A 22,720-nucleotide genomic window follows, 5' to 3' on the forward strand; every position below is an offset into this window, starting at 1 on the left:
GCATTCGGTGGATTTTGGGTCGAGTTTGTTCCTCAACTCATTCCTAACATGCACAAAAGCATCACAGCCAAATATTTACGTAAATGGTCATATGAGGCCGATTTGCCAGACCAAACCTCCTCAAGGATACCATTATTTAAGGACCTGTTTGGAGAGCAGTTGTAAATGTGAACCACAGTTTTGAGTGGCTCTTTTCATGAGGGAGATTAGCAATGGACATCATGTACCTCACTCTTTCACATAGTCCTGCTATATCTATCAGCCACCCCATTTGAAGAAGGGCTGTAAGGGGCTGTAAGCTCCCTCTTAATACCATGCAAGTCACAAAAGGACTTGAATTCAGTCGACACACTAGAGGCCACATTGGCCTTTTCTTTGCTTTTGGTTGCCTCAGATGCATCTGTCTTATCTTCCTTCTTCTTTTTCTCTCTTGCATTCTTCTTTCTCTCTTATTCCTTCTTGTAATACCTGCAATCAGGTTTCTTGTGGCCCTTTTGACCACAATGATAGGAAGTAATGTCACTCTTTTCCTTTCCTTTGCTCTTGCTCCTGTTTCTCTGCCTTGCATTTTTATTTTTCTTTTTAGCCCTACCTTTTACATTATAAGTTGAGTTGTTGCCTTCTCCACTAGAGACACGTCTAATTTCTTCATTCAAGATAGAACCCCTTACCCCATCATATGAGAGACTGGGGTTATTGCTGAGTGAAACCACCAAGGTCTCCCAAGAGTTAGGTAGTGTCATGATAAAAAAGATCACCCTTAACTTATCATCAAAGTCCAAATTTGCATCTTTGAGCTAATTTAGAATCCCTATAAATGCACTCAAGTGCTCAGCTGCAGGCTTTGACTCGTCCAGTCGCACATTCACCAACTTGCGCATTAAGTGCATTTGATTAACATGTGTGGTGATCTCATAGGTAGTTTTCAGTCATATTGCATAATCTGTATCTAAACCCTTAATGACTGTCAAAATGTTATCAGTGGCACCCATCTTTATATAAGCCACAACCTTTTTATTTATTCTGGCCCAATCTACATCAGACATTAATGCGGGTTTATCTTCCTGCAAAGCATCCTCCCAATCCTTTAGAAACAAAATGCCCTGCATACGGTCTTTCCAAAGGTCAAAGCCATGACCATCAAACTGTTTGATTTCCATCAAACTCTTGATGTCTGAACTGGAAGAAGTTGCAGTCATTTTATCACGAACACAAGAGTAAATGCACTAAACTGCAGAAGCACAAGCTGAACCGGCAAAATACACTGCTGTTCTTTCTCAACCAAGAATAAATCTCTACTATTTGTATATGAACCAGCCACCACACGGGCAAAAATGCAAAAGGTTATTAAATTTTGCGCAAATCCCCAAAATTTCAAGTCCAAAATTGCATAAATGTTAGCCAATCTGACCCAGCTGAGCAAAACTTTGCCAATGCATGAAAAGCCCCAAAATTTTGGGATCCAATGTCAAGAAATTTTGCTCAAAGGAGCAAAATTCTGACTAATTTGGGAAAATCCCCAAATTAATTGAGGTCATCACATGCAATGTTTGCAATTCTTGACTTCAAAATCACTGGCAGGCATAAGCAATGTCAAATTTGAGAGAAGCCCCAAAATTTTTGGGCCAGATTTGCATAGATTTGGAAACTGTGCTTCCATGCGTGAAACCCCGTCATAGAGGGAAGGTGATAAAAGGGATTTTTAAAAGAAAAACGTGATTTTTATTAAAAATAAGATGGAGAGGGGGGTCCGTTGACCCGCCAGTTTGGGTCACGACTGTGCAGCTGGCGTCTCCTCGCCACGCGCTAGACCGTCTCGTCATGTGTGCTGTAGACGTCGTCTGCCAGTCGTCACTAGTCGTCGCTTGCAGCCCGCCATCGCCTGCTCATCGCCATCCCGTGACCAACACGCCTGGTTGCTCCCTGCACGCGTAGTCTTCTGCTTGCTGTCAGTCCAACATGCCACCAGTCACCTAAACTATTTGCTTGCAACTGCCTGACACACAGGTTGCCAAGAACTCCACTAGCTGTCTGTTGGTCGTCAACACTGTCAGCTGATCGCGTCAGATCTGGGGAAGCGCACGGAACTTGATGCTTTAATACTAGTAATTGGGGAGCTCAGTTGAGAGTGATAGAAGTTCGAGGAGTGAGCATGAGAGTGTGATGGCTGGAGGGAGAGAGAGAGCAAAGTCAAGTACGATTCGATAAGAGTGTACCAACAATGTGTTGGTACACAAAGAATAAAATGTATTTATACTTAGGGTATGTAAGGATGCATTTACATGTACAATGTGTGTGTACTATACATGGAGGTTAAACCGGGCCTTTATCCCAACAAGGTATTCGTAGCCTTCCATGAGTGGACAACCTCGTATGGAACAAGTGCGGGATTAGGTTGGGGTTTCAACCCGTGCACAATATCCTATAGGTTTTGTGAGTCAAGAACATATCTCATTAGGTTCGACCAAGTAGTGGAGTTCGACCCGTTAAAATGAGTCTTGTCATTAAAGGCATGTTTGGCTGATGAGGAGGAAGATCCATGAGGTGTCGGATAAGGAGAATAAGATGGATAAGAAGGAAGTGGTGGAGGAGATGGGTAGGCAGAAAAAGACTGAAAATGTCCAATGGTGTGTAGTGAGATCTGGTATGGTCTGTGGACTCCATGGTAGTCCGAAGACTCTTCGGCCATGTCGGAAGTTGGAGGAGCAAGATGTGGGGCCCACTCCATCTCATGTCTTGATATGCTAGGCTCGGAGCATCATGATGATGTGGTGAAGATGTGTTCGAATAAAGAAGCAAGTTGTGAGGTCCACTCCATCTCGTGTCTTGATGTGCTAGACTCGAGGGCATCACGATAATGTGGTGAAGATGCTGTTCGAAGTCATCTTGCCCTCCTGTTGTTCTTGCTTCTTGCGAAGGGCTTTTAGATCAAAGGCCAAGGTTTTGTAGAAGAGAATCTTGCTCTGATACCATGTAAAGAAATACCCTAACGAAGAAACATTAAGTAAAAGCGTACAACAAAGCATAAACTTAATAGAATACTATTAGGGTTAGGGCAACTCAAAGACAATGAACATAGTGAAGATTGGAATGAATGAATAAATATAATATGATGCTCATGCAACAAACAAACGATGCAAGGAATGAAAATTGCACCCTGAACTCGTCTCTCGAGGACCCATGTAGAGGTAATGAGTGGGAGAGTGTGTTGTACTCCTGACAGATCCCGAAACGCAGCAAGGCAGCCTCCAGGTGTTGGACAACAACAAACACATCAAATAGTGATGTCGCATTAGTGTCGTCGGATAGGTAGAGGAGTGTGGAATATGGCAAATGCAGCCTCCAAGAGATGAGAAGATCACCAGGATGAGCCAGATGCAAGGAAAAGTATAGGTGACAGCAGATTAGATCAAAACACAGCTTGTAGAGGCAGTTGCCACCAGCTGGAGATGACCCAGGAGCAGCAAACACAGTCCAAAAGTAGTCGCCAGCTGTGAACACAGCCTTTGGAGGGCTGCGACAGCAGCAAACAGCCATAGGGTGTGTGAAGTGCGTGATAGAGGCTGGAAACAAGCATTGTATGGATGGTAACCTTGTCAGACATTCTCAGTTGAGATGTCCTTTGTGAATGGTTGTGGACAGTGAAGTTAGAGGGCGAGAAACCTACAAAAATGAGATTGGGATGACTGGAGGACTGAAACCTCTCCCCATTTTAAACTCTCTTGAACTGCTCTCCGTTTTAGGGTTTTCCATTAATTAAGCATTTTTAGGGCTTTTTAAGAGGCTAATTCAGCATGTAATGCATATTTTAGCCCAACAATGGAGATTTATAGAATGGAGTGATCTAATGGAAAGAGTGAATGGATGAATGAATGATAATGTTTAGAATGAAGGGAGTGAGTGTCCTATTTATAGGCATTGGCAATCTCGAGTGGTGCCGCAAAATGTTGGCGCCCAGCCATTTTTGGTGCTGTAAGAGCGAAACCTAATTGAATTAATGAAAAGAAATGCACTTAATAACGAATGGGTTTTTCAACACATACATCCCTAAGGAGATAGTATGCGGTAGTATCTGGTTAGATCTCCTAGCTCTGTCAGGTAGTACTGGTCATGGAATTGGTGGATCTCCCTTATCGTTGTCTAGTGTAGCTATGTGGCATGCACTTTGTGTATAAAAGTGGTAGTTCGTAACATAACCTCAATATCATGGGGGTTGCAACAAATTGTGCTCTAATGATCCTATGTGGTACTAATGGGATACTAAGAATCATTTGTGAGAGCATGATGGTTTGTGGTGTCTCTACCTATGTCCATAAGTACGTAGCTCATGTGACTCTGTTAGATAGCTATAGTTCTAGCTATCATCATCCATGTGTGTGGTAATAAATAAGTCAGTCAAACTCATCAATCGCTGTTAGGTAGTATGGTCAGTTAGTGACCTAGTTCCTTCAGTCATGTGTGACTTAGACTTTAGTGTGTATTACACAGTATTAGAATCAAAATAGAGTCTAAAGAGTGTAGGAGAGAGAGGGCATCTCTTGTTCACTCCTATGCAGGGTTGTCAGGTACGCAAGGTATGATACGGTACGGTACGATAAAATACGGTACTAATTGGTACCTTATGATTTTATAAGGTACGGTACGATATTAGTACGAAAAAAAAAAACTTGGTTATTTTGGATTATAGATAATAGAATACATGTTTAGAGCTAAAATAGCAATGTTACTTGAGTTAATAGGATGAATATATGAGGATAACAGGGAAAAACCTCATGCACAACATGCGCAATGCGATACTAGAAGATAGACGGGAGTGTATATGTAATACATCAAAGAACAAAGCAAAGTTTAGGGTGGATGGACAAACAGGTTACAGGCTTTTCATTCTTTTGTAGAGAGAGAGAGAGAGAGAGAGAGAGAGAGAGAGAGAGAGAGAGAGGAGGGGGGTGTTGAGCTAAAATATGCATTACTTTGCTGATTAGCCTCTTAAACAACCCTAAAACACACAAAAAATGCTCTTTTAGAGTAAAATCCTAAAACGGGGAGCAGTTCGAGAGAGTTCAGTGGAAATCCTAAAATGGGGAGCGGTTCGAGAGAGTTTAGTGGAAACCCTAAATTTTGGGGCGCCCTTCCACATCTATAAATAGACAGGCTGCCCCCATTCAACCATCATCCTTGTTTGCAGGTTACACCAGCCCACACACCCTCTATTGCTGTTGGTGCCCAGATTCCAGCCTGCAGACCGCCTCCATCTGCTGTCTAGCCATCATCGACTGCAGCCACATTATCTTCAGTCTGTCCATTGCTATAGGCGATAGCTCTCAATTGCTGGCGACTGCTCCAGACTGTCCCAGACTGCTGTTCAGCCTCCTGTCTATCATTTCCAGGGTCAGCTTTTGTGTTTTTAGCATTGCAGGCCCTGATACTCTCAGACACTGTTTCAGCCTGCTGTTTACAGCAGACTGTGTACAGTTTCCAGCCTTCGATCGGTGGTACACTGCTGCGTTTTCCAGTTTTGAGCTTCCAGACTTATGCGTTTTGGTGACCAGCCTGCTGCCATTCACTATTCAGCACTCCTACACTCCGACTGGTGGTCACAGACTTGGAATCCGTCTTCGGTGGACATCACACTCCGACATTGCTCTGCCCTTGAGCACACTGTATACTCTTACATTCATTTACAGCATTCATTCACTTTAGAGTTGTGTTCTCTCTCTCCCTTGTTCTGTTTGTATTTGAGTTTCTGTGTTCGAGTTTTGAGTTTTGCGTTTAGGGTTTGAGTTTTGCCCTCTGTGTTTGTGTCTGTCTCTTTGTGTTTCTGGCGTGGTTGTACACTCTGTGTGTCCTTAGTGCAAACCCTAACAGTTTCCTTCACAGGGGGGAGGGATGCTCTTGGAGTTGCATACTCATCTTGGAAGTTGGGAGAGAGAGAGAGAGTGTGTGTGTGACTTGGAATTATGATAATAAACATAAGGCTTAGGAGTTGGAAGATATTGTATGGTCTAGTCTTCAGAGGCCAAAAATAGCTTTTTTTTTGGTACGAAATGGCACGAATACATACCGTTCGGTATGGTATGAACCGTACGGAACGAACTAGTCCGTACGTAGTACAAATGCAACTATGCTCCTATGGTACTAGAGACCACGTTTGAGATTCTTGGGCATCTCACTCGACCAGTCACCCTCTTATATAGTGCATAAATACCCTAGGTCATATCAGATGGGATCTTCGATGTTTGTAGTCTTTGCAGTATACCTCGTGGAATTGTGTTGAAGGCCTACGGAAATCCACAAAGTAGCAGGTAGAGCTTCTTCTTCCTCATCTTTGTCTGCTCAACCATAGCTCGTAGGGTGAAAATATGATCGATTGCAAAAAATCCTCATTCGAATCCACCTTGCCCTATTGCTCTTAGATCCCCTCTTTCTGCATATGCACTGAATTTTGTCTGTAGCATTGCTCCGTATATTTTGGCCAATGTATGGCCTACCATGATGGCCTCCTCTTTGACCCACATTTATCATGCCTCAAGGTCTCATGCTATGATACTAACTCTATCTTGTAACTCTTGTGTAATCAATATGTCCTTTTGATCCTTGAGTAGTGCATTGGTGTCTCATGTAGCTCCAGTAGAATCCCAAATATATCCATATACTCTAGGCAGCCCTCTCTCAAGGCTTTGGTGTGTCTCTATAATCATAATCAGGTCGTAGTTTTTCATCACCTCCTCCATCCTCCTTGGATGTGTCGGAAGTGAGTCATTATAGTTCCACATTGTCATTCGTATCTTCAAGGCATCCATCTCATAGGTTGCATGTCCCTATTTGACTACCTTGCCATCAATGACTATATGATTGTCTCTATATATTGCCTTCTTCCCCTCTTTGGCTTGGATTATTTTTGGCATATTTGCATGACTATGCTCTGTATAGAAATACTCTAACACAGAAACACAAATAACAATCATACGACAAAGCACAGACTGATAAAAGAACTCAGTTAGGGTTAGGATAACTCAGAGACAATGAACATAGAAAATAACTGAAGTGATATAACTGCTGAATATACAATGCTCATGCAGCAAACACACTATGCAATGAATGAATACTGAACCTTGAACTCCTGTATCTCAAGGATCAGGGTAGGGGTAATAAGCTGGAGAGTGTGTAGTACTCTGAACGGATCCCGAATTGCAGCAAGGTAGCCTTCGGATATCGAACACCAGCAAACGTAGCAGCGAGAAGCTGGATTTGATGTGGACGACAGTGAAGAGAGAGAAAAACTAAACACGCAGAAGGCAAGAGAGAAAGACTAAAAACGAAAAGTGCATGAGAGAGAAAAAATAAAAACGCAGGCAGGATAGCCTGCAGGAGAGAGAAATACTAAAACACAGGCAGGATAGCTTGCAGGAGAGAAAATTGCCAAACGCAGGCAAGACAGCTTGGCGACAGCGTGTAGGAGCTGGGCGAAAGCTAGAGGAGCGAAAGCTAGAGGAGAGAGAAAACTGCCAAACGATAGCTGCAGCAACCGGGCGACAGCCTGCAGGAAGCCAACGCAGGGCTGTGATGATGTGGCAGGCTATATGGCAGCAGGTCTGTGCAGGAATGACAGTCACCTGGTTGGGATCAGCTCCAAACTGCGTGAAGAGGGATGGAAATCAAGCGCCAACTGATGTAGACAGCAATGGACAACTTTGGTTGAGATGTCCTCCGCGAATGGGGTGTGGGCAGCAAGTTGAAACACCGGAAACTTGCAAAAATGGGATTATTGACTGAATGGAGGGTGGCATACATATTTATAGAAAGTTTGGGCCCTCCCAAGTGGGTTTGTGCTTATGGGACACAGAAACTCTCTAGGATCACGTTTCTTTTAAATAAACTAGGTTTCTTCATTAATTAATCAAGTTTTGGGGCTGTTTAAGTAAAGCTAATGCACTTTTAGCTAAACACCCCCTCTCAGGCCCAACAATGGTGCCACGAGAAAGATCTTTTATCCCAAGGTGCCCCACCCCAAAACAACTAGAGCATCGGACAAAGGGTGCACGTCGGTTGCCCAGTGGCCTACTAAGACTACAAAGGCGATGGTTATCTTACCAAGGGAGCCCAAGTGATCACCCCAGAGGGGATAGGACATTGGACAAAGGGTGCACATTGGCTGCCTAGTGGCCTACCAAGCCCTACAAAGGCGAATGGAATCGGCTATGGACTATTTTTTGTTTTTTTAAATTTGATAAATTTAGCATTAAGTGGGGGTCTAAATCAGTTTTCGTCCTTTTGAGTATGCGTGCCCCAAACGGAAGAAGGATAAAGAATGGTCAGACCCAAGACCTTCATAAAACAAGCATACTATCCCTACCATTATTGGGTGTCGGTGAAGAAGAATAAGGCTAAGGTGTGGATATAGCAAATATGTGAAGTAAGCAAGACAAGCAAAGCAGGCAAGCAAGCTAAGGAAAAATTGCCTTGGAGACTGCCATGGGGAATGCCACGAATATGGTGGATCCAAAGTCGACCACTCCAAAAGACTGAAAAGGGATAAATGTGCATAGATGCATGTTTACGTGAACAAAATGCCAATGCATGGGGTAATGCAAAGGGTGATGCAAGATGTCATGCCCACGCAAGATGCAATGCAACAGTGTCACTTGGATAGTGTCCTCGCATCTGTTGTTGGCTTTACGGATGCAAACTATGCTGGTCATGCAGATTGCAGAAAGTCCACTTCTGGGTATGTGTTTACCTTTACAGGAGGAGCAATCTCTTGGATCTCCACGCTACAAAAGTGTGTTGCATTGTCTACTACAGAGGCAGAGTATGTGGCTGTCACTGAGGCATGCAAGGAGGCTTTATGGCTTTCATGTCTAGTGGGAGAGCTTGTCATTACAGAGTTACTTGTTCTCCATTGTGATAGTCAGAGTGCTATCATGCTAGCACGGAATTCCGTCTTTTATGCAAAGACGAAGCACATATAGGTGAAGTAACACTTCATTAGAGATGTACTTGACAGCAAGAGCATTGAGCTTGTCAAAGTGCATACAGATGATAATCCTGCAGACCTTCTCACGAAGGGTCTTCTAACAGAGCGGTTTGCTCATTGCCAACAGATGATGGGAGTTGGATAGATATATGTACTTCATCCTTGTATATACCTAGACTTCGCTGATTCTTTTCTCCTCTTAAGGCACATTGCCTTTAGGTGGGAGGTTGTTGGGAATAAAGGGCCATCATGCCTTTTACATGTACATGGGTGTGAACACACCCTTACCACATTTGTTTTTTCATATATATAAACCTAAAGCGGTACACTCTCGATTGTACCCACAAGTCATGCTCACTCTCCTCACTACTGTGCATTCTCTCTCTCTCTCTCTCACTCTCTATCTTTCTGCTACTAACAATCATTGCATGTCTCGATCTCCACGCCCTCGAAGCTCAACATCCCTTATGACCCGAACTTATATGTTCGATCTACTGCAAAGGGGGTTAACTATATCCTGCTATACATTGACGACTTACTCATCACAAACTCAAATTTTGCTGCCCTAGCAGACATCAAGGCAAAGCTTGCAATCTTTACATCCATCTGTATGAGCTCCATATCTTCAGCTGCAACCAAGCCCAAAATGGTTCTCAATGTAGTCATCTTGACTACAGGAGAGAAGATCTCATCGAAGTCAACTCCATGTTCCTGCTTGTATCCCTTCGCAACCAATCTTGCTTTGTACTTTGGTGAGGAACCAAAATTGACCTTATCTGTAAACCCATTTTCATTGAAGGGTTTTCTGCCCTTTAGGCAACTGCACCAAGTCCCAAGTGCCATTTTTCTCAAGAGATTCCATCTCTGACAGTATGGCTTTATACTATTTCTTGCTGTCATGTATGTCCATTGCTTCCTTGAAGCAAAATGGTTCACCACAGTCTGTCAACATGATATAATCAGCCACATTGTTTAGACCAGGAATGAATCTATCAGGTTGTCTAGTAGCCCTAGACGATCTCCTAACCCAATGATCATTGTTTGCTGGTTGTTGAGGATTTTCAGCTTGCTGTCCTGGCATTTCAGCCTGCAAATCAGTATTAACAGCTTGTTGTCCTGGCTGTTCCTGCACATATAGTGGCTCATTATCATGGGCAATAGCTGGATGTTCATTTCCAACATTATTTTCTGCATTTGCAGGTTCATTTACAGCAGGTATTTGCTTCTGTATAGCGGGCACATTTTGCTGTCCAAAAGGTATTTCTTCCCGGAATACAACCCTACGGACCTCCTCAGTCTTTCCGGGCTGTTTATGCATGAGATCTTCATGGAAGATAACATCATTGCTGCGTACTACTTTCCTTTTCTCAGGACCCCTTAATCTATACCCCATTTCACCCTCATCACCATATCCTAGGAAAATGCATTTACGGGACTTTGGCTCGAGTTTACTGCGTTTTTCTTTACGAATGTGCACAGAAGCCTCGCAGCCAAACACTTTCAAGTGAGCATATGAAAGTGGCTTGCCCGACCACGCTTCTTGAGGAACATCATCCCCCCCCCCAAAAGACCTGTTTGGTGACCAATTAATCAAGTGTATGGCTGTCATAACAGCCTCTGCCCAAAAACCAAGGGGTAATGCAGCATGAGACAGCATCGTACGGACCTTATCTTGTATGGTCCGATTCATACGCTTTGCAACTCCATTTTGGGGTGGATTATGAGGGGCAGTGAGCTCCCTCTTGATCCCTTTGCTGTCACAAAATGCCTGAAAGGCCTTGGACACATATTCCCCACCATTGTTAGAGAGAAGATACTTAAGTGTCTTATCAGTGTGATTTTCAACCAATGCTAAGAATTTTTTAAACTTGTTAAGCACTTAATCCTTGCTACGAATAGGATAAACCCATACCTTTTTCCATGTAGCATCATCGACAAAGGTGACAAAATATTTCTTTCCTCCTAAAGATAATTGTGGCATTTGACATACATCTGAATGTACTAACTCTAGAGGAGAAGATTTCAGTGAAAGAGACTTTTTATGAGACGTCTGTGCATGTTTACCATAAACACAATGATCACAATGCTCAAAATCAGCATAACGAAGACTAGGCAAGTAACCCAAACGAGAAAGCACTTTCATTCTAATTTGACTCGTGTCCCAACTTGCCATGCCACAAAGCAACACTTGGCTGCTCGGCCACGACAACAACATGATCACTCACACTAGATACATGGAGAGGATACAAGGTATCACTTTTATACCCTCTGGCAATTACTCTAGATCCCTTATAGATCTTCCATTTCCCATCACCAAAAGTGGTATGAAATCCATTGTCATCTAGATGCCCTGCGCTAATCAAGCTCTTCTTGAGCTGAGGTACATGCCGTACATGCTGAAGTGTGAAGACAGAGCCATGTTGAAACTACAACTACACACTGCCAGTATCTTGGGGTCGACATGGTGTTGTCCCCAAGATGGACAACACCATGTCGACCCCTTGTATAGTCAGAGAACCACTCATGATGAGGGGTGACATGAAAGGAAGCACCTGAATCTAAAATCCAAGTATGCATGTCATCATCTGTATCTGCAAGTAAAGCATGTGCACAAAAGTGCGATGAGACAAAGAGTACGTCATTCCCACTGTCACTGTCATGAGTGACTACATTCACTTCTTCAATTTTGACACTGCTCTTCTTAGGCTGACTCTCTTTCTTCTCTTCCTTGCTATCATCTGTCTTCTTGCCATTTCCTTTCTCTTTCTTCCATGTATAGCAGTCACGTTTAAAGTGACCCTTCTTGCCACAATGATGGCATTCAATATCTTTGCCATGTGATTTACTGTGTCCCTTGCTATCAGATTTGCCTTTTTTTCAATGATCTGCCTCTAGTATGCAAAGCACTGGAAGACTAACTAAATGCATTTTTCTGCCGATTCATTTCTTCCATGAGTAGAGCACTCTCTACATCAGCATACAAAAGGATCGCATTAGAATTGCTCATAGCAGTCCTGAATGTATCCCAACTCTCAGGTAGAGTGCAAAGCAAGAACGTAGCCTTAAATTCTTTATCAATCAAGAAATTTAAGGCAACCAACTGGCTGAAAATGGAGTTAAACTCACTCAATTGAGTAGACATTGCTGTACCCTCTTTCATACGCAAATCCATAAGCTTTTTCAGCCAATACACTTTGCTTGCAGCAGTCTACTGTGCATACAATTCTTCCAATCTAGTCCAAATAGCATATGCAGAATCCAAACCTTCAATGTTAAACAACAAGGCATCAGAAATCGATAGCCTGATGTTTGAGCGTGCAAGCTCATTTAACTCATCTCAATCTTCTTGTTCCATGTCTGTGGGTTTTGCCCCTTTGGTCTTAATCGGCTTTGCCTATTCCTTTTGCAACAGGATATTGTAGCACTGTTTTCGCCAGACTGCAAAGTTATGTGCTCCAAGCTTCTTAATATGCATGAGATTACTGCTGTCACTACTACCAGCCATGATTTTCAGCCCAAAAGTGACCAAAAAATTCAGCAAATGCAGGCCCAAATTGTCACACAAGGGACCAAGGTACAAACAAGTACCAATCAGCAATAAATGACCATGTAGAAGCAGATATTTCAGATCTGTAAGTAAATTTTCAGAAGCACCAACCATGTGCTACAACATTCCACAACTGATTACAGCTGTTCCAAGGGCAAATACATCACATTACATGGGAAGTCCCAAATTTTAGCTGCAATTTATTTTGTACATGTACCCATGGGCTTTAAATTTGACATGCACGGTCAAAGAAGCCCAAAATTTTGTGCTCAAAGCATCAACCATACATTTGCATTGTCTCTGACATGTATAGAACAAGCCAATTTTGCCAAAATAGAGCAATTTCGGCAAAACCCCCAAATTTTTTCAAGTGCTAGGTGTCCAAATTGCATGGGATTAAACCTGCATGTACATAAGATGACCAAATGGCGGACAAATTTTGCCCAAACAGCGAAAGCCCCAAATTGCACAGGGTCCAATGTGCATCAATGTCGACAAATTTGGTAAATTTCAGCCCAATTCTTGCATGTACATGAAAAATCCCAAATGTTGGAGGCAAAGTCACAAAACCTTGCAATTTCTGAGACAGATATCACTGTTTTGTCTTGCTCGCACCAAATCTGATCAAATCCCTAAATTTCTGGGGTCCGGTGTGCATAAGTTTTAGTAAAACTGAAAAAATTTCACTAAAATGTGAAAAGCCCCAAAATTCCTAGGTAAATGTCTACCGATTTTGCAATTTTTGAGTTAGATTGTCCAGTTCTGTATTAAGGTCCCCAAATCCGAGAAAAGCCCTAAACTTTTAGGCCAAGATTGCACAGATCTGGAAGCTGTCTCTCCATGAGTGAAACCCCGTCAGAGGGAAAAGGAGATAAATAAGATTTTCTTTTTCCTTTAAAAAATCTGATTTTTAAAAGTTGTGATGGGAAGAGGGGGGTCCGTTTACCCCGTGCAGATCGCAGACTGATTGTCCCCCGTCTGTGGCGGGCCATGGAGTCGCGTGACACAGACGCTCGTCGTGTGGCCCTTGCTCGTTTGTTAGTACAGCCGTGGCGTTGTTCAACTGGCATGATGTTGTCAGCTCGTTTGACTTACCTGCCATGTGCAGTTGCCACGCTGATTGCGTGTCGTCAGCTGCTGTCTTGTTGGCAGCTTTGAACCAGTCCACTGCCTCTTTTGCACTTGTCGCCTGCCTCTCCTACACACGAACCTGCCTGCGACTCTTCTGCACCTGCCAACTGCTACTCGTTGAGCCCACTTGGGACTCCTGCAACACTTGCCGTCTGCTTCATCTCGAGAAACGTGCACTCCTTGCCGCTCTGGTACCAGTTTGTTGAGCTTTGGAGGTGCAGGGATCGAGACACGCAGTGATTGTTAGGAGCAGAAAGACAGAGAGTGAGAGAGAGAGAGAATGCAGAGTAGCGAGGAGAGTGAGCACGACTTGTGGGTACAATCGAGAGTGTACCGCTTTAGGTTTTTAGATAGATATATATATGAAAGTACAAATGTGCTAAGGATGTGTTCACACCCGTGCACATGTAAAAGGCACGATGGCCATGTATTCCCAACAAGGAGTAGAATGGTATTCATGAGTCCGTAATAACTCATCCATCCTATGGAAGCAAGATCGCGTTGCTTGCTTCAACCCATAAAGAGCTTTCTGCAAAGTGGAATACCTTATCCCTCGGGTTCCTTGAAGGAAAGCCCGGTGGCTGCTTCACATAGACTTTCTCCTCCAAATAACCATTCAGGAAGGCACTCTTGACGTCCATATGATATATCGGCCAACTGTAATGAGCGGCTAGTACGAGAAGCAACCGGAAAGATGTTAACCGCAGTCAACCGCACAGTAGGAGCAAAGGTCTCTTCATATTCAATGCCATGCTTTTGTCGAAACCCTTGCACGGCAAGCCTTGTACTTATCTAAAGTCCATCAGCTTTTAGCTTGGTTCTAAAAATCCACTTTGTCCCGATGACTTTCTTGTGGCTTGGACGATCCACCAATGTCTAAGTCTCATTTCTGTCAATACTCTCTAGCTCCTTCTCCATGGCCTCTCACCATTGAGGACGAGGGGTCCACTACAGAGGATATCTACAAAGTAACTTTGAATGAGCCAATGGAGGCTTAAGAGAGGATAGATATAGATGTATTTGAGTTAGACCTTGGTATGTTGAATGATTCACATCCAATAAAATTAGGATCCATGCTCAGTTTGGAAGAATGAAAGGACTATGTGTCCTTGGTTAAGAATGTGCTATATAACCGGGTGTAAACAACGATGCAAATGAAGCTTGAGGAGCAAACTGGGCAGATCTTCTAGGTCCCTCTGGAGTGGAATCCGGTGGTAGGGCCTAGGAGATGAAGAATCTACAGTAATGTCAGGAGTGGGAAGTAGACCAGGCTTAGTAGGCACGATCTCCGATGATGTGGAAGGAGAAATAGGATTTGAATCCAGTGCAAAGGATTGCACAATATCCCTCTCGTAAACAACGACGTCCCTCCTAATGATCACCTTGTTTGTTCGAGGATCGAAAAAATGATAGGCTTTCACTTTAGAGGAATATCCGACAAAAATAAGGAGATCAGCTCGGAGAGTGAGCTTTCCTATCTTCTCATCAGGTGTGTATGTGTAGGCACGATACCCAAAGACTCTGAAGTGGGAAACGATAAGTCAAGAGCCAAAAAATGCCTCGTACGGGGTCTTCTGAAGAAGAGCCACAGTCAGGCATTGATTGAGGATGTACACCGAAGTGTTAATATCCTCGATCCAAAGGCGCTTAGGAAGCTCTGTTGCGAACACCATAGAGCGTGCCATTTCTATGACTGTCTGGTTCCTTCGCTCTACGAATCTATTCTGAGAGGGGAAGTTAGTAGAGGTGAGCTGGCGAGAGATGCCATGCTTTAGTAGAAACTTAGAAAACTCATGGGAGATACACTCACCACCGCTATCACTCCTCATGCAACCAACACGACGACCAGTCTGGTTATGAACCAGCAGCACCTAAGCATAAAAATATGTGAAAGCATCTGACTTATGCTTGGGGAAGTACACCCACATGTATCTAGAATGATAATCCACTATCAAAAAGAAGTACGGTGTGCCATTTAAGGCGGCATTGGATGTCGGCCCACAAAGATCAACATGAATTAATTTGAGAGGCTCCTCATCACGATGTGTGGATTGCTGAGGGAATGGGGTACGGTGATGCTTTCAGAGCTGACAAGCTTTACAGACATTGCGAGCTAGTTTTAGGCAGGGAAGACCCTCAACCAACTGACGGCGGGATAACTCATAAAGAGAGTCATAACCAAGATGCCCTAAGCGAAAGTGCAAAAAATGCTCATTGTTTGTAGGCTCTCGAGATGTTGCTAATGCTTGGAAGTTATGGAACACGGAGCCCTCGGCTGTCGGCTCGGTCAGAAAGTGTGTCATGTAGTAAAGGCCATTAGGTTGTGCCTCATTGTGAGCAATAACTAAACCAATTTGAGAGTCAAGGATCTCGACTGTGGTCGCTGTAAAGAAAACTGCTCGCCCCAACCGGCAAACCTGCTGAACAGATAACAAGTTCACCCCAAGCTGGGGGACATGGTATACATTGTCCAGCGAAGCAAGATTTGGACTCTTGTCAGTGGCAAAACTGATGCTACCTTGAGCCTGAATCTTGACCGAGGAGTTGTTTCCTACGCGGACCTGCTCGGTTGTAGGGGCTTGTGTATGGAAAATGTCCTCTATAGGAGCCATATGGTGTGTAGCTCTACTGTCCACAATCCAAACAGGAGTTAAAGTGCTTGGTTGTGATGAGTGGGCCTCTGCGGTAACCTCGTCTCGAGAGGCAACTCACGAATATGGACGAGACTCGCATCTGATATCTCTATGGAGACAATGTGAGCTTCTGTAGACCAGTCAGACAATCCCTCTGGAGTTGAGAATGTTGTCGACGGAGATGGTTGAGCGGTGGTAGTATGAGTTTGACCTTTAAACTGCCCCTTGCCATCACCTTGCCTCCCTTGTTGGGGGTTGCCCGACTGAGGGGCGGGGGTCTGAGACTTAGATTTGGGTGCTATGCCTTTGGCCTTTGAGCGACACTCGTTGTTAAAATGACCAGACTTTCGACAATGTTGACAATACCTATTCTTTTTAGGTACATTCTGCCACCCTTGTTTGAGTTGTGACTAGGAGTTTCCTTGTGATTCCTTGGACTGATTTTGTTTTTGATTTTGAGTGGAGGTTGGATTTTGTTTGCCCTTCCCTTGTTACCCCTTCTGTGAATGAGCAACAAGAGTCCCCTCTGAGGAAGATTTCATATGAAATTGATTGACCAACCGTGTGTAACGCAACAACTGATACTCAAATTCATAGAAAGCAGGCACGGTAGGCTTTGAAACTATACCTTCCACAAAATTGGAGTATTTCCTAAGGAGTTTGTTCAAAAACATTGTGACTTGATCGTCAAAGGACTTGGGAGTTCCCATAGTGGAGAATTCGGCAAGAAGTTGCCAATACTCAGCCAACTTGACTTTCAAGTCATCCCAGTCAGTGATTTTAAAGAGTTGGAGCTCATGGCCAAGATTTATACGACGGGTCCTATCTCGAGCCGCATAGCGGTTAGTCAAGTGTGCCCATTGCTCTGACGCTAAGTCAAAATGCTGAAGCTGAGAATGAAACTGAGGCAATAAGCCTTGCATCAACTTGACAATAGTGAAGGCATTCCTAGCCTTCTATGAGCAGACAACCTCATATGGAACAAGTGCGGGATCGGGTTGGGGTTGCAACCCTTGCATAAGATCCCATAGGTTCTGAGAGTCAAGGACATGTCTCATCAAGTTCGACCAAGTGGTAAAGTTTGACACGTGAAAACAAGTTTTATCATTGAAAGTATGCTTGGCAGAAGATGAGGTGGAACCATGAGGTGTCACGAAAGTGGGATAGGATGGATGGGGAGGGTAAGAGGGTGGTAATGGAGTGGGTTGATAGGAAGGAGGAAGGGAAAAAGGTGGGTAGGCAGAAATAGACTAGGAGTGTCCAGTGAGCGGCAATTGATGCAGAGACATTGGAACATGAATGTTTCCATAAGGTGCCGATGGAGGTGGAGGCATTGGGACACAAAAGCCCTGTCCAAAGCTTGGTTGGGGCACAACAGAATGACTAGGAGGTCCGCTAGTTAATGCTATAGAGGCAAGCTGTGGTACCAACTGATCCACACTTGGGAGAGACTGAGGGGGATACCTAGGTTGCAATGATCCCAAAAGTGTGTGAGAAGTAGGCGGAACACCACCCGATGGAGAAAAGGATGAGGTCCTAAAGGCAATGCCTATGTTTCCATAACCCCCTGATGCGGTGTGATGTACAACATGAGGTGTTTGATAGGGGAATATAAATGGTGTGAAGGGAAGTGGGGAAGCAATGGAAAAATGTGGTGGGATGGGTGGGTTTTGAATTTGTGGTGTGAAAGGTGCAGATGCATTTTGTTCATTTTTACCATTTAATGATTGACAATGAAATGATGATGATGATGATGATGATGATGCACCATGCAATGTAGAAATAGGAACACCAAATTCATTCTGATTTTGAGAAGTAAACTGAAAAGAAGAAAGGTTAGAAAAAGAGGTACATGACTTTTTCTTATAATCCCCACGACGTGTGTTAACATACAAGAATTGGTCCTCAAGAGAACCTTTTCCGTAGTCAACTGATTGTACTCTATCTTCCTCATGATTTCTATCAGTATATTGCAAAGTAGAAGAGGTAAAAGACGAATCTAAAGTACCTTGCACTGGAGTGGATGGAAGAGGATGAAAGAATGGAAGATACTCCGGATCTCTTTCTCCAATGGCCTATCCTTGAGGGAGGTCTCGACGGCCCTGCAATATTATCAGATTTATGCACAACATCTGAAGAGAGAAATTCATGTATACCTTCATTGAGTAGCTTCTTCTGAAGGGCAATCCTTCGATTGAGCTTCTTAATTTTTTTTCGTCTAAAGTCCATGATCACACGATATTCTTCAGTGGAAAGCTTGTATAGCCTTTCTTCCATGTTGTCAGAAGTGTCTTCCACCATGTCGGAACTTTGTGGAGCAAGCTATTCTACCCAACTCTTGCTCGGTTCTTGGCATAGGTTGTTCTGGAGGCTGAATTGGTGTTGACGTGTTCGAAGTCATTTGAACCTACTATTGTTCTTGCCTCTTGCGGAGAGTTTTTAGATCAAAGGCCTAGGTTTCTCAGATAGTATCACACTCTGATACCATGTAAAGAAATACTCTGACACAGAAACACAAATAACAATCGTACGACAAAGCACAGACTGATAAAAGAACTCAATTAGGGTTAGGGTAACTCAGAGGCATGAATACAAAAAATAATTGGAGTTATATAACTACTGAATATACGATGCTCATGCAGCAAACCACTAAGCAGTGAATGAATACTGAACCTCGAACTCCTATATCTCAAGGATCAGGGCAGGGGTAATGAGTTGGAGAGTGTGTCGTACTATGAACGGATCCCAAATCCCAGCAAGGCAGCCTCAGAATGTCAAACATCAGCAAACACAGCAGTGAGAACCTGGATTTGATCTTGACGGTAGTGAGGAGAGAGAAAAACTAAAAACACAGAATGCAGGAGAGAGAAGAAATGAAAACGTAGGCAGGACAGCTTCCAGGAGAGAAAACTGCCAAATGCAGGCAGGACAGCCTGGCGACAGCCTGTAGGAGCTGGGTGACAGCTGGAGGAGAGAGAAAACTGCCAAACGACAGCTGCAGCAGCTGGGCAACAGCCTGCATGAAGCAAACGCAGGGCTGTGATAATGTGGCAGGCTGTACGGCAGCAGGTCTGCGCAGGAACAGCAGCTGCCTGGCTGGGATCAGCTCCAAACTGCATGAAGAGGGCTGGAAATTAGGCGCCAACTGATGTAGATAACAATGGACAGCTTCGGCGTGTGGGCAGCAAGCTGAAACTCGTGAAATTTGCAAAAATGGGATTATTGACTAAATGGAGGATAGCATACATATTTATAGAAAGTTTGGGCCCTCCCAAGTGGGTTTGTGCTTATGGGACATAGAAACTCTCTAGGATCGTGTTTCTTTTAAATTAACTAGGTTTCTTCATTAATTAATCAAGTTTTGGGGCTGTTTAAGTAAAGCTAATGCATTTTTAGCTCGACATGCTCCACCTGTATCTTGGTCAAAATCATCATCTATATAAATGGGGCCCCTTGAGAGTCCACTTAGTATGGTTTTCTTCTTCATGAAGGTCATCGTTGTTGTCTCATCTTGGAGCCTCAATACATGCGTGTAGTTTTGTGGTTCTTTCTTGGCCCTCTAGGCCTTGGCAAAGGGAAGTGGGTCTCCTTCTTTATATCCCAAGTGTATGCATAGGTTTTTGCTATCCTCTTCAAATGATGAATCCTCTTTCTTTGGTATACTGTTTACCCTCACATTTATTTTTCTTGCTTGCCTCATCTTCTCGTCTTGAAGAGTGGTGTTGATGATGTGCACCTCTTCTAACCTCCTTTATGTTTCTCTTCACCATCTCAACCCACCCTTAGAAAGAAAGAAAAAAAAGAAAATTTATTGATGTCTACTAAAGACCAAATTGGTCAGAGAGAGAGAGAGAGAGAGAGAGAGAGAGAGAGAGAGAGAGAGAGAGAAGGGGGGCGGAGGGACTGGCAGCTTGCTGATGATCTGGTTGGGACAACTTGCACAATAGCCTATAGCGAGTTGAAACCTGGTGGAGTTGGGCAGAGAGTTTGCACTGAGCAGAAATTTGGGGAGAGCAAGTGTAGTTGGGTGCAGGGTGTAGACTAGAGAAGCAGCTGAAATGCAGTCTGCTTTGTGGTGCTTTGTATGAGCAAATGCCAAAGATTGGCAATGTTGGTGCAAGGCGGTGGTGGAGCAGCTAGGAAGCTTCATCGCCTGCTGCTGTGGTGATCCTTAGCTGCCACTTGCAATGATCAGGTGACAGCTCCATGGACAGACCAGCATCAGGCGACGGCATTGCTAGGCCTTGGGACATCAGGCGATTGCATTTATTGCAGTCTACAGCAGGTGGCAGCAGCTCGATCTCCTATTTAGCACCTGATCGAAGAAATTTCTCTCTCCTCAGCATATCTTCTCTCTCTCCTGTAAAATTCTCAGTCATATCTGCAGATATGAGATGGATAATGGTGCATTTGCTGTTTGAAACCCTAATGTCTGCAGAAATTAGGGTTTCTCAGCCACATCGGAAAGCATGCTCATAATGGGTGTGACTCACTGTTGTTTCTGTATTGTCTCGTCTTGGCGTATGGATTTTCCCCAAGCATTCTTCTTCTAGGTTATTTTACAGTGTTCTTGTTTCTTCACAGTGTTTTTCTTCTCTATTGTGTTTGTTGTGCGGTCTATTATAGCAGGTTCTCAAGCTTCCATTGCTGAACCCACCTCTGACATGATCTGAGACGTCCATGTTAGATCCTGTAGTGTTTCTACTATCTGTCATTGATCTACCCCTTTCAGGTCAGCTGTGACTATTTTTCAGACTGGGCGACCCTTCAACAGCCAAAGTGGCCTGTTATACCAACTTTTGCTCAGAAATCTGTGTTTTGTGTTTGCAGGGCTGAGACGACCTGTTTTACTGCAGGATGACTGCATTTAATGCTGCCTCTGCCTGCATTTTGGGCATCAACATCTGCATTTTCTATTTCTGCTCCTGTGCAGGGCTGGGTGACAGTGTTTTCAGGCTGGTATTTGTCTCTTGTGGCTGCAAACTTTGTGTTTTGCACTTTCCTGCCTGTGTTTTTGTGGCTTTTCACCTATTGATCTGATTTTTCTCTCTCTGTGCCTCAGTCATCTTGTGTTGTGATCACTGCTGAACTTTAGAGAGGGTTCTCAAGTATTCAGTTGTCTTGTTTCCATACACCACACTCTATGTACTATTGATCTATTCTCTATGTGCTTCTTTAGTACTTGAACTCTTGAACCAGTGTGAGTTTGACATCTTGGCACACATCTATTCCTCACTATCCATTGGTTCATTTTATCTTCTCTGTATCTCCATCATCACGGCTCCTCTGGATTCTACTACTAGTGATCAGCATGCCAGGATTATTTACTCATCTATCAATGTTCTATTGGAGACTTGCTATGTTCAGATTTAGGTTTCGGTAAGGATGTTTCTCTAGCTACTCTCATTGTTCGAGCTTTAGAGAGGGGTGATGTATGGCAGAAGAAGCATTAGTGGTATCATTGTGGCAAGAAGAGACATCTCTGGATGGATTGCAAGACATCAGCTGCATTGTGAAAGGGGAAGGGACAAACAAAGCAAAAGGGTAAGGACTTTATATCGATGAGTCCTCATCATCTACAACACTAGGTTCAGGCTTCAGCCACAAGGATCCCAGATTTTTTGAGAGATCAGCCTATATCTTAGTGTACTATAGATTTGAGCAATACAAGGTAAAGAAATACCAAAAGGGGCACCAGTTCTGGGCCCAAGTGGGTGTTGGATATCCATGTTCTAACTGGTAAAGTATTGATTTCAGAATTTGAATTTATTGCGTGTTGTAATTGCTGCTAAATCAGGTTAATTACCACCCTATCCGAGAAGGAAGGGTGGTTTCATCCTCTCTCTGGAGCTCAAGCATTGAGCCATCCTATTTCTCTATGGCTCCTCTCTTCTTTGATTTTGTTACTACAAACTCTTGCCAAATAGCTTGCATGGCCAAACTGAGATTACACAACTGCCCAGTAGGTCCATTAATATCAGCTGCCAACTCTGCTCAAGGCCCTTTAATGGGTGCTTCACTCCTAACCTGCACCTGCATCTTCTGATCCTCCATATGTACCTGCAATGGGGCGGGAACCTCTCTCTTGGAGCTGTATACACTCATCTCTTTCTCCTTGGTTTCAATGTTTTTGTCTTCTCTTCTTCCACTTTCCTATAGCAGTTCTTTTGGCAACCTCATAATAGCTGGATCCTTGGTCATGAGCTTCCTTCTAATTCTTGGGTGAAATGAAGCCACAAACTTATCCTTCTTGATGTTTACACTGAGCAGACTTGCCAGTCTTTCTAATTTCCTTCAAAGACTTTAAATTTGGTAGCATGCTGCTGCACATCCACTAGATTTTCTTGCTCTAACCTATCCACTTCCTCCCATGTGTGTTCCACCCATTCTCTTCTTGCAAACTGATTCTGCAAGGCCACAATCAATGTAGGCTAA

At 43.7% G+C, this 22,720-nt stretch overlaps 1 protein-coding gene across 2 annotated transcripts in view; it reads left to right on the forward strand.

Annotated features, from left to right (window-relative positions):
• The window catches only part of LOC148014908 (plasma protein), an 88,885-nt gene that overhangs the window by 31,043 nt on the left and 35,122 nt on the right, over positions 1 to 22,720 (forward strand). The gene's annotated exons all lie outside the window — the stretch shown is intronic.

This window comes from Lygodium microphyllum, chromosome 24 (assembly GCF_053477565.2).
Source record: "Lygodium microphyllum isolate KBCC chromosome 24, Lygodium_microphyllum_v1.1.10, whole genome shotgun sequence".
NCBI lineage: Eukaryota > Viridiplantae > Streptophyta > Polypodiopsida > Schizaeales > Lygodiaceae > Lygodium > Lygodium microphyllum.